Source organism: Falco peregrinus, chromosome 4, assembly GCF_023634155.1.
Source record: "Falco peregrinus isolate bFalPer1 chromosome 4, bFalPer1.pri, whole genome shotgun sequence".
Classification (NCBI taxonomy): Eukaryota; Metazoa; Chordata; class Aves; order Falconiformes; family Falconidae; genus Falco; species Falco peregrinus.
In genome coordinates this window covers 99,419,205-99,437,167 of record NC_073724.1, presented here as the reverse complement: position 1 = coordinate 99,437,167, position 17,963 = coordinate 99,419,205, and the positions used below count along the sequence as shown (strand labels likewise).

General features: G+C 44.7%; 1 protein-coding gene across 2 annotated transcripts in view; it reads right to left on the bottom strand.

Annotated features, from left to right (window-relative positions):
* The window catches only part of LNX2 (ligand of numb-protein X 2), a 65,295-nt gene extending 47,387 nt beyond the window's left edge, over positions 1-17,908 (bottom strand). Inside the window, exons 1-2 of one of the 2 annotated variants that reach the window (XM_055801445.1) lie at positions 17,195-17,908; positions 10,051-10,159 (exon numbers count right to left, since the gene is read on the bottom strand). The gene's annotated coding sequence lies outside the window, so the exon portion shown is untranslated. The remainder of the gene's footprint in view (positions 1-10,050; positions 10,160-17,194) is intronic. The other variant, XM_055801444.1, reaches the window with a different exon arrangement.
* Between the last annotated feature and the right edge of the window lie 55 nt (positions 17,909-17,963).

Below are 17,963 nucleotides of genomic sequence, written 5' to 3'. Positions count from 1 at the left end.
CACTGCAGCAGCAGCAGCATGCAAGCATAGATGCAGCTGCCTCATACATCGGTCTCAGTATCTCTAGTCCCACTTGTCCCCCCTATCAGCAGCCCTGGGATGACATCCATGACTTTACGTAGCATTGCCTTCCCCCTACCTGCTACAAGAAAAACATTCAATAGAAATGGTGCCATTAAATGCTGATCCCAACAGCATCACTGTGTAATGTTATCTAGTTAAAGCAATTAGCTTGCGTGTACACATTAGATACACATTCCTGCAATTTTGCATCCAACAGTGAAATCTTTATTTATTGGTATTAGCTAGTCATGTTTACTGTTCCTGAGGGTTTCCCATCCATAAATGTTTATGATATTTACTCAGTCTGTAGCAAACCATTACTAGGCCTACCTAGCTGTATTAGCCGCCTGTCAGTGATGCCACCAGATATGTAAACATCTCTCTAAACTGATGAAAACTCCAATTATTTTATGCACCATGGTTTATTTACCAACTAGATGAGGAAAGAAGGGTTCTTGAATAAATACCATAAAGCACCCTCTAATAATTTTTGTAACTTTTGTTTTAAATCTTTCCCCGTATCATGTGTTAACTCTTTAAGAGCACTCACATTGGACATCGGCAGGTCCCAGGTACCACCTGTGAACACCGCCTCCGGGCTCCTTGTTAGCACGCCCTCAGGTATCCTTCCTCAGAGGACTCTTATGCAGGCGACTCTCACTGCAGGACCGAACACTGAGCTGTTTTCCAATGGTTAATCATGATGACTGCCGCATGTTTCCGGGATCCACTCAGCTGTGAAAATGGTTTAGATTTTCTGCTTCTAAATGTTATAGAAAATATATTGCTTAAATTGTAATGTATCAGTCAACTGCCCGAAGCTTCCAAAACAATCTGGACTGCTCAATATTGCTGATTTGTTTCTAACAGTTACTATTGCAATAAACTATCAGAAACACTCCCAGAATCACAGAACCATCAGGGTTGGAAGGGACCTCTGGAGATCATCTAGTCCAACCCCCCTGCTAAAGCAGGTTCTCCTAAAGTAGGTTGCACAGAGTCACATCTAGGTGAGTTTTAATGTCTCCAGAGAAGGAGACTCCACAGCCTCTCTGGGCAGCCTCTTCCAGTGCTCTGTCACCCTTAAAGTAAAGAAGTTCTTCCTCGTATTCAAATGGAACCTCCTGCGTTGCAGTTTGTGCCCGTTGCTCCTTGTCCTGTCACTGGGCACCACTGAAAAGAGCCTGGCCCCATCCTCCTGACACTTGCACCCTCAAGATATTGGTAAATACTGATAAGGTCCCCTCTCAGTCTTCTCTTCTCCAGGCTACACAGACCCAGCTTTCCCAGTCTTTCCTCATCAGGCAGATGCTCCAGTCCCTTCATCATCTCTGTAGCCCTCCAATGGGCCCTCTCCAGGAGTTCCCTGTCTCTCTTGAATTAGGGGACCCAGAACTGGACACAGCATTCCAGATGCTCGCCCTCTTCCATGCCACTAAGGTATTTTGAAAGTAAATGATACTGCCTTTTTGAAAGAGCTCCGTTTACCCACCATACTCCTCCCTAACAACTGCACTCAAGGTTTCTCATGTGTTCTTACCTGCAGTAAGAGCACACCCATAGAACACAGATTTCATGTGCTAGGTTAACTAGGTACAAGGATTAGAAAAGAGGCTGACCACTGCTAGAGAAAGGCTTAATCATACAAATTATTTGTCACAAGTTTCACATCCCGCTGCTGAAAGCTCTCAAAGATAAACGGTGTTTGTGTAACCCACCAGAAATCATCTGGGATGCGGAACAGGGGAAAGGAACAGAGAGTCCTCAGCAGCGCAGGAGAGCTCTGATTTTTTCACAAAATATCAGACCTTGCCATTGAAGAGAGTGGAAATACCAATCTTGAAGGTGCCTTCCTCAAAACCTGCCTGTAGGAACTCCTGTGCTCAAGTTTGTTTCTTTTCGAGTGAGTTAAATGCTGCCTATTTTCCCCTACTGCTAGCCGGGTTATTTTTTTCCTTTATAACACCATTCTCCCAAGTTTTCTGCTACACAAGTCTGAAGAGCCAGAGATGTGGTGGTCTGCAGCTTGTTTATGAAACTGGCCCTTACTGTCCCCCCGTGCATCCTGGAGGGGCAGGCAGCAGCTGGACACCCTCCCTCCTTCTTCTACGGAGATGCAAGATGGATGCAAGCAGATAGGTTATTAAGTGATCAAAACACATACAGAGAAGTAATTCACTTTAAATATTTCACAGGGATGTAATTAGTTTATTAATTGCATCTTCTAGATTAATTTCTGCTTCCATTAGGTCGTGGCACAGTGAAGTGATTTAAATCAAGGGATTTAATAGCACTTTGAATTAGTTTAATAATGCTAAAGCTTACTGGATATATTCAAGTATTTACCTCACAAGAGCTACCTTTTTCACTGTTTTATAAAATTAGTTTAAAATCAGATGTATTTTGTTACCATTCCTGGTAGAGAACTGTATTTAAATTTTATGAGAATAATGGAAATAACTAATACCATTTCATGTTTAAATACAACTTAAAACTTTAAACTTAGAAGTATTTATTTAAGCAAATTATACTGCTTATCACTAGGAAAATTAGATTCTTTCAGTGCAGTAATACTGCTTTTTTGCCTTCCTGCCCTCACTGCCACCAAAGAAGGCTTATGTTTGATTTCCTTTCCATTCACTGGTATTTCACCGCAGAACATAATTTTGGAAGTGGCAGAGCCTTGCCTGGAGCTGGAGTTACTGCCGCCAAAAATCTCCTCCTTACAAAATTTCCTTTGCATTCTAAAAATTAGGATCAATAGAAAATAAAGTACAGTCAAAAGTGATTTTCAGGTTTCTCTGCACATTAGCAGCTAACTACCTCAACACTGATGATGTTTCTGCACAGGACTTGCTTTCATACAGCCCACTCAGACTCTTAACTTAGCAGCTCAAAGGACATTTGTTATCTTTTAGCAAATACCTACTGCTATTTGCATTTCACAGGCTTTCCCATAGCTTCTGGTTGTAAGAGCAACCTTCAGGGTGGCTTCCACTAGCACTATCTCATTTCACATTTCAACAGACCAGGAGAAGACAGATGCTCAGTTTTCCAGGCTCAGCTGAGGTAACTTCTAGCTCACAAAACCAGAACTTCTTATGCCATCTCCCTATATGTCTACGAGCATCGCAGCTAGAGGGTTATTTTTAAATTGTCCTATGTATGTGTGTTACCTGTTTTAATGAAATCAAAAATATGAGAAAAGTATTCAAACAAAATATGCAGATTACCTGCTGTAAAACTAACCTGGCAAACAACCTTAGAATTCCCTAAGGGCACCAAATGTCCTTAAGCTAAATTCTCTGAATTGAGAGGAATCCACTCTACTGCTACATAATTTCTTGTAGAAGAATTACATATTAGGAGTTGAGAATAAATTTAGTTCTTTCCACGCCAGGGCCCGCATTCGCTTTGTGGCTTTATAAACTCCAGAATTGCTAAATACACGCAAGCCTCATATAAATAAATAATAAAGCACCGAGAAAATTTTTCTTCCAGAATTGCTTTGCAGTCTAACTAGAATGATACTTCTCCTTCACTGCAATATTATGTTGTGGTACTAACTCAAAAGTTCAAACCATTTTCATTTCTTTATTACCAGTAGCAATCTAGGAAATCCTGCCATCAATAGTAAATCTACATGAAGTCGTACTCCTCTGGTACATTTTGTGCATAGCAATCAGTTCGTAACACGATCTTGTGTTGTTTAAAATTCAGTTTATTCTTCAATTACTCTGCTAGCCGGCTCTAATTTATTATATTTTCTGGTACATTTGATTTTGGATATTATGACATCCTGGCTCATGCCATTAGAGAGGAAACATAAAATGGTGAGGATGTCTAGGGACAGCTGAAAGTAAGATAGCAACAGCCTGGAAAATTAACAATATCACTGTCTCTGTGCTCAGCTAGACCTCTCCTGCATTAGTGCTAAAAAAATTTGGCAGTATTTCTCCAATGTAGAGCTGACATCCAGGAATAGCATCAGAAGCACCATAAAACCTCAGCTAGTGCAGCGGGCAGCTCAGGTGGTTGGGAGGGGGACGGCAGCCTCTGAGCCCACCGGGGAAGCTGAGCTGCAGAAGAAAAACACTGGCCCTGCTGCTGCTTGGAGCCCACCAAAGAAACCAACACAGTGCTAAATGCCACCGATACTATATACATTGTTTCTTACTTTTTAGCCTTGCAGTGTCTCAGTCCTAGCTACCATTTCTTTCTCCCAGCACCCAAGGTGACATGAGAGGCAGCAGCCAGAAGCCTTCTCAAAGCATCTTTCTTGAGAACCCCAGCAGAAGGGAGGGCTTCACACCCCCCCTCCAGCTTGGCAACCCGACTGCATTAACCTTCAGGGCACACTGCCAGCCCCACCTGCTTACTCAGGCTTTTGCCAGCAAGGGAAGCTCTCACCGCACTGATTTGTCCTTTGAAGACACATCCTCTATTACTTACTTCTTACTTCCCGCTCTTACATTTGGTGTCCGAGCTCCTGCATCCAGAGGATGGATGGGCAGTCCTGATGGGGGAACATCAGGCTCCTGTATTCACATCTGACTTTTTTCCCTACAACTGATTCTGACAACTTCCAACATGAAACATCCTCATGTGCCTGCACAGCTTGCCCTGTCCCAAGAAATTCCACGTTGGGTTTTGAAAAAAAATTGTATTTCACTACTTTTGTCTGTTCTTCAGAAAGCTTGAAGACAGCTTGCCAAAACAACACCCAGGAGCGAACACTCTGCAAGGAAATCCAGGCAGCTGGACCCACGAGAGGCTGCCAGCATTGGAAAGAACTTGCGGTGGGGGAAACCTGGCTGGACCCAAATCCTCACTGATCATTTTTGACTCCAGAAAAAAAAAAAACCCAAGCCACTACCTTTCCCCTATAAAGTCTTATCCTGTCTCTAAGCAGTCTTGCAGCTCAGGCAGTACTGCCAGCTCCTTCTAAACCTCATAAGCAGTAAGCATTTTACTAATGATGCAGTTGCTGCAACTGTTGCAGTCATTTAAAAAGACAATGTCAAAAATTACATGTAGCAACATTAAAACACCATGATTCAGGTTGCAAGATAATTTACAAAATTAAGAAATGCCACTTCTTAGCTTACCCACTACCTTTCAGGTTTCCCCACTCCTCCTGAACCTGTGCTGTAGCCCAGTTTGTTTCTCTGTTCAGAACTTTTTTCCCTAGCAGCCCAATCCCAAGCAAAGGATGGACACAAAGGGGAGTACAGCATAAGGGATGCGTAAGTATTTCCAACATTAGGTTGCTTGATTTTACACTTTACAAACCCCACTGAAATAAAGTTATTGGTGCATGAGAAATACAGAGTACAATTTTAGCTTGTGAAGTCTGACAGAGTCAGAACAAATCAGATCAGACCACACTTAGATGGGATGGAGAATTGGGATGGAGGGGCTCTTTCGTCCTGTTAAGTGCTATCCCATACCCCAGTGTAATGAAACATCAACACGGTGATGAGACAAAATTGCTCCTCTCATTTTGGCGTATGGGTACCAAGAAAACATATTGACCAAGTTCTTTAAAAGCACACGACAACTTCAGCTCCAACCATTTTCTCTTTCCAATCCCATATACTCTTAAGTAACTTGTCCATGCTTATGCTGCAAATCAATGCCCGCGCTCCAGTGTCTCCCTGCACCTGCTCCCATTACCCTATGTTTGAAACAGCCAAGAATCGAGACCAGAGACTCGATTTCACTTCGCAGCATGCAGAGAATAATTATCAATAATTGATTTTGGTCAACTTCACCTGGGGCACTGCCTCAGGCATGCAATAGAGACTTACAGTACGTACCAAGAAAAGGAGGATTTGTAAATAAAATGATTTGATAATCTGAAAAAAACCCTCAGTAAACAAAGGAATTTTACAGATAATTGTATTAAAGATTAGAGCTGTTTTAAAACAATGCAGAATGTATTCAAGAATATCTGGGAAGAAAGGTGGTAGTTTTAGAAGCAAAACCTTGGGGGAAAATATTTTCCCCCCTCAAACAGAGAACAGTAATTCACTTTATTAAATCCTAATCCTCTTCAATTCATGTTAAAGCAGAGCATTTTTTCCAATAAAGAGTTTTATCAATCTATTTAAATGCAATTTTATACACAATTAAATATGTCAATAGATTTTAAACCAGTTTTAATATCTGATTAATGATTGGTTATTCCATCTTTTTTATTGCTTCCATTTTATTTCATATTTGAGAAGCAGGCTAATTTTACGTCAGAAAACTGAGTAAGTTTATTATTAAACAAGGTTAGAACTTACCCTCTGGATCACTCTGGATTGCAAAAGCAATCTCATGTCTGTCTTTTTGTATGTACCTACTCATCAGCTGGAAAATTAAGAATAACAACTCCTTCTATCTTAGTAAATGAGTGATGGAAAAATAATAACATGTTTTCCAAATTTTAGTTGTGACAATTTACATGAAAATCCTCCCAATACAACTCAAATTGTTCATGACATTTTCTATAATCAATAATATTTAGACAGATCTTGTATTTAAAAAATGCACTGTTGAAGCTCCTCACTGCTCTAACTGCTGACTGTACCAGAAAAATAAAGTTACTCCACAATTAAGAAGTAAAAGCAAAAACTACAGAACTGAACAATAATTAAGTTGGTAAAAACATACTGGGTCTGGTTTCTATAATGTCTTTACCTACTGTATTTCAGCTTTGTTCTTCCATAAAATATGCTTAATGTTAGAATTAAATCTGGAAGGAATTATAAGTTAAGATCTGGAAAGAAAGAAAGAAAAGAGAAAAAAAAATGTGTTGAGAGAAAAGAATAAGTACAGGGTTTGGTTTTTTCCTTTTTATACCACTTTATTTATTTATATATAGAAATTAATTTTATATATATACACACATATATGTAAAATAAGTTCAACGACAAGTAGAATGCTAACCAGATTTGTATCAGCAGGAACTGAGCCCTTGCAAAGCAATCCCATAAGGGATGCCTTGCTGTAACCACATCATCATAGCTGTGGTGAATTCAGCAATTTCCTCAGGAGCAGAAGCAGGCAGGTCTCTCATGCCCACAAAGGACCCTGTGGGGTCACCATTGCAGACTCAATTGAACAGTCAAGCTGTAGGGATGGCTAAGTAGGCCTCAGCATGTGATACATCATCTGAAAAATAGTATATACAGGGTAGCAACTGCTCCTAATGCATACGGTATATTGCAGCGAAGCCCCTTCTCTCCTGCCTTTCAACTGAAAACCTGCTTAACAGGCTTTCAGGTATACATGGCTTCACCTACATCAACACTTTAGAACAAACCATCTTTATCCTCCAAGCCTGAAAAAAATTGCAGCAAATGCTGACGTTACTATATGAAGTAAGTTGCCTTCACTAAACTTGAGACTTTAACTTAAAGACAAACGATACCTGTTCTGAAACCCGTATGGTTCTGATTATTTGTAGGAGGTAACACATCAAGCTGTACCCAAAAGTTCTTCATCAAATATCTTCTGCTTCATAATAGCATTACAACTTCCCAGCTCCACAGCTTTTCAAACTTTTCAAAGTATTTCTTAGGAAAGCATTACACTTCCACAGCATTTCTCAAGTCAATGGCACACATCCCTTACTGCAGAAGAAAGAACTGTAACAGTTTCATTTCACACTCCAGTAACCCAAAATTCTGCATTACCGCTCACTTTAGTGTTAATTTTCCCATAGATTCTCTTTTTCTGCTTACATGGCAAGACAGCTCAGGTCAAGTGCACAGACAAGCTGTGCTGCTGATTCTCCTTTTTACCACCACAAAATCACCTTCACTTTTGCTTCACCAGAAAGTTATTTTCCCTGCAGAAAGCAGGAGAACCACAGTCAATAGATAAGTCAGCAGCTATCAGTCAAAATGGATTTCCAAGCGGGAAAAAAAACTTCCAAAAACTAAAACTACAAGTATTATTTATGCAAGATCATGCCCACACTGTATAAATACACCACGACAGGTATATTTGCTGCTGTACATGCAGTGAAGCCTAATTCAGCTTGTGTCACTTCCAGCTATAGACACACACGTATCAGCAGCTATAGAGTATAAAACTATCAGCGCTGAACAGACATGCTGAGCTATCCCCCAGGTAACAGGAATGAAGAGCGGTTATTTCACTAGACAGGGTAGGCAGATACCCTTTTTTTACTGATGATTCAAAAAAGAAACACATTTGGTGGTTGTCGCTGAATTCTTACGAAGCTTTGTAATGTGTATGTCAAGATCTAACTTACATACCTTTTTAAGACATTTGGATGAAATTCATGACAGACCCACAAGTATACAAACTTACCTGTATTTTTAGCCTATTATAACCTGGATGAGATTAGCTTTACCATTTAAAAGGAATTAAAATAGTTAAGAAGCGAACCTAAATTCTGAAGGCATTCAATACTGAATGAATAGCATTTTATACTGGTTTAGTATAAGGCAGGAAACCCTGTGATTTTTAAAGCTTCAGTCTTCATTAAAGCAGCAACGACAGCTTAGTAACGGACTATTTGTAAAAACAGCCCAGGAATTGACTTGTACTAATTTTTAATTAACATAAATGCAAGATCTAACACAGACACAGAACTATTTTACTAATTCACTGAGTGAGCATTCATTAGCTTCTGTCAGTAACAACAAACGGCTGAGAAAACTCCTCTAGAGCGAACAAGACATAAAGCCAAGAAAAAGAGGCTGGGTAGAAGGAAATCCCCATCAACCTGCTCTGGAAGAAGCTTGACTGAAAAAGTTTTTTTCAAAAGTTTAAAAACCAAGTTACTTCAATTAACAGTTGGGGCAGCCCCACAGAGCAGTAGGGGTTTTGATGATAGCCACAGTGCATCCATACTGTTATCAAGGGTATAGTTACACCTGTATGAACGGAATGGGGTTTATAGCAAACTCTTTGAACATGACCAGAAAGTTTATACAACACATCGGGATCCATGGTGTGTGTGATGTATCGATCAACTTTCACTGACAGTTATTTGTCTGGTTACAAACAAATTTTGAACAACTTGAATAAAAAAATATATAGAAGAAAACAACGATATGGGACAGGGGAACAGATCTAATGAAAAGAGGCAAGAACACAAGGAAGGGTGGACTACTGGTAAATAAATGCATGAACGTGGCAGTAACAACAGGCATCCTTCTCTGCATGAAGTGGCAATACAGCTGTTACTAATCTTTTTTCTATAACTTTTAACCTCCAAACATGTAGAAGCAACTTAATATGGTCCACGTTTAAGTATTTAATCAACTGCAGATATTCAGAGCACTATCCATGAGACACATACAGATATTAACATCTCCAGTGTCCTCCTTGAAATGTGACTGGGTCTAGGTGTAGGCTACCCAGCCATAAGATGGACTTCAAAAGTACTGTTTTGCACAGACTGTTACTGAAGGCAGTGAAAGAACTGTGCTGAAGTCAAAAGAGCCTTGTGGGGTTGTGGGTTTTCTTGTTGCTGTTGTGTTTTTGCTGGTGTAGCAGGTAGCGATGTCAATTAGGGGAATGGACGACATCACCACACTCACAGAAAACCCCAGTATAGGCTCTATTCTACTGCCGTAAGAGTATGTTGCTGATACAGCTCGTTTCATCTGGGGACTAATACAAGGTACACAGACAAAAGCACACTCATGTTGTGACAAAGTAAAAGGTATCAACAAAGAAGGCTCTTGACACCAGCTAAGCCTTTTTTTTTAAATGAAGACTTTGTTCAGGAATGTCACCCAAAACCTGATGGCCAGAAAATTCACAACACGCCTAGATTCTGAAATGTTGCTTTGTGTCAGGAAAAAAAAAAAAACCAACCACCAGCCATGGGTTGTTCCGTTCAAAGCAAACATAACATTCCTGTGGCAGAACAAGACAGTTTATCTGAGCACAATATAGCAACTACTGAAAACTGCTTTCCATGAATTGGGCTCAGTACACAAGTAAGCGACATTTTACCTCCATCAGCTTTGCTTGAATTTCCATTTGCTTCTCTTGTGCCAAAAAACTCTGCTGCACCAGCTGTCTTTTTCCTACGTATGAACTCAAAACGAGGATTAGCACCGATCTGAAGAACAAAGAAAGCCACAGGAAGGTAAGAGCTTAAAATCCTCCATTACTAGCATTCTTCGGCCTTTCAGGGCCAACATTTTGAAAATGACACTGCGTAAAGTGAGGGCTGTCTGTGGAGGAAAGCTTGGATTCAAGTAAAAGTTCTACCTACATGATGATTACAACCGCAGAAGTTGATAAAAGCGTCAACATACAGGAACACTGACTCGAACCCCAACTGTGCTTATTCCCAACTGTTTCCTAACCTGCCAGACCCCCAGAATGCACAACGCCAGCATCCTGACACCTTCCACTTACAGAATCATAGAACCATTTATGTTGGAAAAAACCTTTGAGATGATCGAGTCCAGCCGTTAACGCAGCACTGCCAAGTTCATCACTAAACCATGTCTCTAAGCACTGCATCTCCACGTTTTTTAAACACCTCCAGGGATGGTGATTCCACCACCTTCTCGGGCAGCCTGTTCCAGTGCTTGCGCAACCTCTTTGGAGAGGGTCATGGAAACACATGGTGGCAATGCAATCTCAGGGGTTGGGGTGGGGAGCACAGCGTACAGCACACTTCAAAGTCTCTCCCACTGCAAAGAACGTACCAATGCCGAAGTAGGTAGCTTGCTTCTCGTTCCTCCCTACTGTGCTGAATAAGACCTGACAGCACTACATCACTCCAGGCAACCTGATCCAAAAGTGCTGCTTTGCCTTTCTGCAACTACTGGGCTCCTCCCTCTGCCCAGACACATACGAGTTCTCCTGTAATGTGCGCCACTTTCCGTTGTGCTCTATTGCTAGAAAAAAGACAATTAAGTCATAATTCCTTTTTCTTCACTATCTACAACTACTTATTACTACCATATACAACATTTAAAAACCGGATCAGTTCATATATTGGATATGCTCCTTGATCAAATTGCATTTTGCTCTACAAACAAGTGTTCTTCATAAAAATTCCATACACCCTATCAAACAGCGGTTAAGTGTGACAAATCTCTTCAATGAAATACAAAACCACTTCCTTCTCCAAGTGATAGAGCAGCCAACAAGGAGAGGTGCTATGCTGGACCTTGTTCTAGCCCACAAGGAGGGGCTGGTGGGGAACGTGAAGCTCAAGGACAGCCTTGGCTGCAGTGACCATAACATGGTGGGGTTCAAGATCCTTAAGGCAGCAAGGAGGGCACACAGCGAGGTTACCACCCTGGATTTCAGGACAGCAGGCTTTGGGCTCTTTGGGGATCTGCTTCGTAGAATAGCATGGGATAAAGCCCTGAAGGGAAGAGATGCCCAAGAAAGCTGGTTAATATTCAAGGATCACCTCCTCCAAGCCCAGAAGTGAGGCATCCTAGCAAAGAAGAAGTCAGGCAAAAATGCCAAGAGGCCTGCATGGATGAACAAGGAGCTCCTGGCCAAACTCAAACACAAAAACGAGGCCTACAGAGGGTGTAAGCAAGGACAGATAGCCTGGGAGGAATACTGAGAAATTGTCCGAGCAGCCAGGGATCAGACTAAAAAATCTAAAGCCCTGATAAAAAATCTAAAGCCCTGATAGAATTACTAGCAACAAGAAACGCTTCTATAGGTAGATCAGCAATAAAAGGAAGACCGGGGAAAATGTGGACCCTCTCCAGGAGGAAACAGGAGACCTGGATACCCAGGACATGGAGAAGGCTGAGGTAATCAACAACATTTTTGCCTCAGTCTTCAGCAGCAAGTACTCCAGCCACACTGCCCAAGTCACAGAAGGCAAAGGCAGGGACTGGGACTGAGACAATGAAGAACCACCCTGCAGATCAGGTTCAAGACCATTTAAGGAATCTGAAGGTACACAAGTCCAAGGGAACTGATGAGATGCATCCACAGGTCCCAAAGGAAGTGTCAGACAAAGCAGCTAAAACACTATCCCTCACATCTGAGAAGTCGTGGCAGTCTGCTGAAGTTCCCACAGACTGGAAAGGAGGAAACATCACTCCAATTTTTAAAAAGGGAAAAAAGACGACCCAGGGAACTACACGCCAGTCCCACCTTGGTGCCCAGCATGGAGTAGGTCCTCCTGGAAAGGCACATGGAAAATAAGGAGGTGATTGGTGACAGCCAACATGGCTTCACCAAGGACAAATCATGCCTGACAAATCTGGTGGCTTTTTAAGACAGGGTTACAGCATTGGTGGGTAAGGGAAAAGCAAGTGACATCATCTACTCAGACTTGTGCAAAGCATCTGACAGTGTCTTGCCTGACATCCTTCTCTCTAAATTGAAGAGATGTGGATTTTATGGATGGACCACCCCATGGATAAGGAATTGGCTGGATGGTTGTGCTCAAAGAGTTGCAGCCGACAGCTCGATGTCCGAGTGGAGACCAGTGATGATGAGTGGCGCTCCTCAGGGGTCGGCATTGGGACCAGCGCTGTTTAACATCTTTGCTGGCAACACGGACAGTGCGACTGAGCGCACCCTCAGCAACTTTGCCGGCGACACCGAGCTGTGTGGCGCAGCCAACACGCTGGAAGGAAGGGATGCCATCCAGAGCGACCTTGACAGGCCTGAGGGGTGGGCCAGTGTGAACCTCATGAAGTTCAACAAGGCCAGGTGCGAGGTCCTGCACATGGGTCAGGGCGATCCCAATCACCAGTACAGGCTGAGTGGGGAATGGACTGACGGCAGCCCTGAGGAGAAAGGCTTGGGAGTGTTGGTGGACAAGAAGGTCAACATGAGCCATCAATGTGCACTCACAGCCCAGAAAGCCAACCGCACCCTGGGCTGCATCAAAAGCAGCGTGGCCAGCAGGTCGAGCGAGGGGATTCTCCCCCACTGCTCTGCTCTCATGAGACCCACCTGGAGCGCTGTGTTCAGCTCTGGGGCCCCCAACAGAAGACAGACATGGACCTGTTGGAGTGGCTCCAGAGCAGGGCCACAAAGACGCTCAGAGGGCTGGAGCACCTCTCCTGTGAAGACAGGCTGAGAGAGTTGGGGTGGTTCAGCCTGGAGAAGAGAAGGCTCCAGGGACACCTTAGAGCAGCCTTCCAGCACCTAAAGGAGCCTACAGGAAAGCTGGAGAGGGACTTTTTGCAAGGGCATGTAGTGACAGGACAAGGGGGAATGGCTTTAAACTGAAAGAGGGCAGATTTAGGTTAGACATTAGGAAGAAATTCTTTCCTGTGAGGGCGGTGAGGCCCTGGCACAGGTTGCCCAGAGCAGCTGTGGCTGCCCCATCCCTGGCAGTGCTCAAGGCCAGGCTGGATGGGGCTGTGAGCAGCCTGGTCTGGTGGGAGGTGTCCCTGCCCATGGCAGGGGGGTGGGACTAGGTGATCTTTAAGTTCCCTTCCAACCCAGACCATTCTATGAGGATTCTATGATTTTCCTCTGTGGAATGAAGGAAAAACAGCCAGGCAAAAACAACATCTATCACTCCATCTCAAAGTAAACCAGCTCTGTCTGGGCAAAAATTAACTTCTATACACAAAATTGATCTGACACAGTTACAACCTCACATTACTTTCTTACACAACTTGGTCTCTTTTGCTGTGATGACAGCAAGAAAATTCTAGACATTATTAACAAAATGCCACAACCTCAAAGTAACATCACAAGTTGCTTGCTTAAAACAAAAATGAGGTTGCAAATATTGAGCTACATTACCGCAAGCTTCCATTTTTAAAATAAAAATAGTTCCCACTAATTGGGTAGAAAAATTGTAGAAACATAAAGCAAATCAGAATCTTGCATGTTCACAAGTTACCTTGTGATTTTATATCAAACAACTGCATACTTGAGCTGTTTTCACCGTCTAATGCACAGCTCGGTGTGAGAGACAGCAAGAAATTTCCCTTCTCTTCCAGCCCCGAAATTACTTGTAATAACAAAAATTGAAATAAGCATCTAAGAAGATGTAAAGGATTGACGTATTTGCAAATTTATATCACCATAACCACTGTAGAAATAAAAGACACTCCTGTAGTATTGCAAAGCACGTTGCAATGATGAAGTCAGCTCAGGTACAGCACTGCTACCCCCTGTAACGCAGCAGCAGGGCCGGGAGCACCTCCGTACGTGTCTGTAGATAAACCAATCCCCAGTTCCCAAGCAGAAGTCAGCTACCTACGCTATCTCATGCCGAATACAGAACAGTCAGTATAAAAACACATCACAGGTTTATCCCATGAACTTTGCAAACATAAATCCTGACCCTGAGAACATTTACATGCAGGCTTAACATTAAGCCTGAGAACAGACCCACTAAATCCAAAAGAAATACTTGGGTGTTTAAAATCAAGCATATGTAAGCACGGACACCTACAGAATTGGGTTCAAAAAAACCCAGAGAAGCACACACCACTTTATTATTATTTTTTATTGCTCCATAGACATCATGACCCAGCAATTAATGCTGGTATTTTAAAGATTTTTCATCTTTGAAAGGCACTACACTTTCTAAACAAACTCCACTGACCTAATAAAGCAATTAAGCAGCATGCAATTCAATAGTGTCACATTAAAATTGCTTCTGCAAACCAAATTAACAAAGAGTTTTCAAATATCAGAGATGAGCCACTGCTGTATCAAACAGGCAACCAGTTTGGTGCCTTCTAAACCAGGGGCATTTTAATACTGAATGAATGCTGTTTTCTTCTTAGTTACAGCTCTTAATATCTAATAGCTCTTAAAACAAGCAGCATCTTGCTGATCTGAAACAGTAATTTATATTAATCCACTGTCTAGTACACATCATATCTTTACACATTTCACTTTGATACTGCCATCATTTCTTCACAGTTGCTTTCAACTATATCAAGACATTTCTTAAGAGTACAGAAAAACAGGATAAAAAAAAAAAAAAGAGGGGGATATTTTGAAGTATTTTCAAGTAGACAGTTTTAACTAGTAGCTAACAAACTTCTGCTGGTTTTTAGTGATACAGGCCCATAAATACATACCAAGATTGAGACTGACAGGCTGTTCAGCACAGGTAAAGCCTTAGGAAAAAACAAAGGTTCACCGAGGTCATTAGCACTTGCATGAGAGCTGACACCAAAAAATGCCAAAGCTTGCAATGTCAAAGCCAACATTTTTGCAATTATGCATGACAGGTTTTAGTAAGCTTATTTTTTAACCTGTCATGAAGAACAGTACTTTTCCACCCAATTGCCTGCTTACATTCCTCTTGCATACTTTTATCCCTAAATTGTAGCTTAATTTTAACTTTTTTTTTTTTAAATAAAAGATTAGAGTCCTGTATTAGGAAATCACGCTGTGTTTACAAATCTCAGACCGAGTTCAAGGCCCTGGCTTCTCTCTTGCTGAAGTCACCAGGCAGAGGAAAGGGCCAGTATGGTTAGAAATTCAATACTGAACTCTCATTGCAAAATTATGCCTTTCCCCCTTCCCAATATGCCCAGATTTTAGAATTGTAATAACACAAGCATTTTAAAACATAACATTACATACTACTATTTTTTTTTTATTAAAAAAAAAATCTACTGGGGCACAATGATGTTCTTTGCAGCCTGCTGATTTTGGAGTTAATCATTTTATGTTGCATTGCGTTCAGGAAAGAGGATTCCTCCCTCAGTGAGCTGATCATTTAGAAAAAAAAAGTAAATTATAAAGGACCCTATTAAGTCTTATGGTTCTAGCAAGTACGCCAATACACCTTGTTTCCATTTTGAGGAAATTTGTTTTAATAAAGTCCAGGCAGCAGATGGTACTAACATGCTTATTTTCCAAGTAGTAGAGAGTACTAACCGAAACCATCTGATGTTTCTTCCTAAGCCTCCTTGATCTGCTGCTGGACTGCAGCTTAGAATGAAACACTGTGAAGCCGAAAGGAATTGGGTAGGGGAATAAAAAAAACAAAAAACCAACAGTAATTCAAAGCGTTTATTTAATGAGAGCCTAGCTCAGAACAGTTTCTCTATTGAACAAAGGCTCAAAAGCATTTATTTGAAATTTATTTCCAGAGACTATCAAACATACCCCAAAGCTAATCCCTAACAGACATTTCTTACTTTGCACACAGAGACAAAAATAAACCCACAATATCATGTAATTAAAAAAGGAATTAAATGAAGCTCAGAAGTACTTAATAGTGGATTTCTACAGAAGTAAACAATCAGCACTATGCATTAGGAACACTGCAAGAAAAGTCACAAGGGACTGTCAGATTTTTCACTACCACAGCCCCAGCAATTCTTTTCTCAATTAGTTGACCAAGCACAAATATTCTGTCATGAGCAATGATAATTTTAAAAGCATGCCTTGTTAAAAGTTTAAAAGACACGAGGTATTAAGTTTTTAAACCACGTTTTCCGCGGCAAGAGCTAACAAATGGGGGGGGGGGGGGGGGGGGGCACGACACGGAAAGTCTGGGTCTGAGCACCGAGAACTCGAGCTAACGTGTTGAAATAGCTGCCGGGTACCCAGGCTTCAGGGACATTTTACGCACCGCCACGAGTTCCTCTGGCGCAGCTGTAAAACACACAACCTGAAACCAGCCCTGCAGCAGGGGTTCGCTCGCAGCTGTTCCCCGCCTCCCCCGCACGCAGTAATCCGACCCCTCGGCGGGCAGCAGCACCGGTGGGTTCGGGGACCCCAGAACCAGGCGCCTGGGGGGCAGCGCCCCAGCCCACCGCCCAGCTTCGCAGAGCCGCGCTGCGGGGCCCGGCGCACCCCCCGCCCAGCCCCGGCGGGCACAGCCCCGGCGCCCGGCGGCAGCCGCCCTCCGGCGGAGGCCGGGAGAAAGCCCCGCTCCTCCCGGGCGGGGGCAGGGCCAGGGGCCGCGCTCGCAGGCGCGCACACCTCAGCCCCGGGCGTCACTTCGCGGGCACCGGCCCCTCTCCCGTACTTGTTGCCCACGCAGGATGGCCCAACCCGGTGCCCGCGGCAGGCCCGGCCCCGCCGCCCCCGGCGGGCAGCCCCCCGGTGCCGCCGCGGCCGAGAGGAGGAGTGGGGGGCGCGGCCGCCGCCCTGCCCAGCGGCCCTCCCGCCGGCGGAGGGGAGGCTGAGCCGCCCGGCGCCGCGGCGGGGCAGGGAAGTTACTCACCGCCGCCGGCTCCGCGCCGCACTCTCCTCAGCCGCCGCCGCGCCCCTCGGCCGGCCCGGCTGCGCCCGCCCGCCCGCTCCGCCCGGCGGGAGCCAAACTCCGGGCGGCACTCGGCGGAGCGCGTCTCCGCCGGGCCGGTGCTCCCGCCTCCGCCCCCGGCAGCGGCGCGGCCCAAGTGACAGTCGCGCTCCGCCACTCCGGCGGCAGCGCGGGGCCGGGCGGCGGGGCGCGCCGCAGCCTATGGGAGCGGGGCCGGGGCGGGCCGCGGCGGAGCCCCGGGCCGGGGTGTCCCCGCCACTCGCCTGATCGCAGCTCGCCGCCGGCAGCGGGGGCGGCGCGGGGGGGTGCGGGCGGGGCCGAGACGGAGGAGGGGCCGGCCGGCGAGCGGAGCCCGGCCCGGCCCAGCCCTGCCCGGAGACCTGTCCCCGCCCGCCCGATCCCTGCGGCCCCGCTGAGGCGCAAACCCCGGAGGGCTCCGCCGCTGGCGGGAGGCGGAAGCGCCGCTCTCGCCTCTCCGGTGCCACCACCGAGCCCGCTCCCGCCCGCCGCCGCTCAGCCGCGGGCGAGCGAGCGAGCGGGCGGCGGCCGCCCTGCGCCTCCTTCCCCCGGCGCAGAGCCTGCAGCGCTCCTGCCGCCGGGGCGGAGGTTTGCGGTGGGTCCCGCCGGCATGCAGCAGGGTGGGCGGGGGCCCACCGGGCCGGCTGTCGCCCCCGTTCTGCCCTCGGGGGGGGGGGGCGGGGTCCGGCCGCGGCCGCCGCTGCCCGCCGGT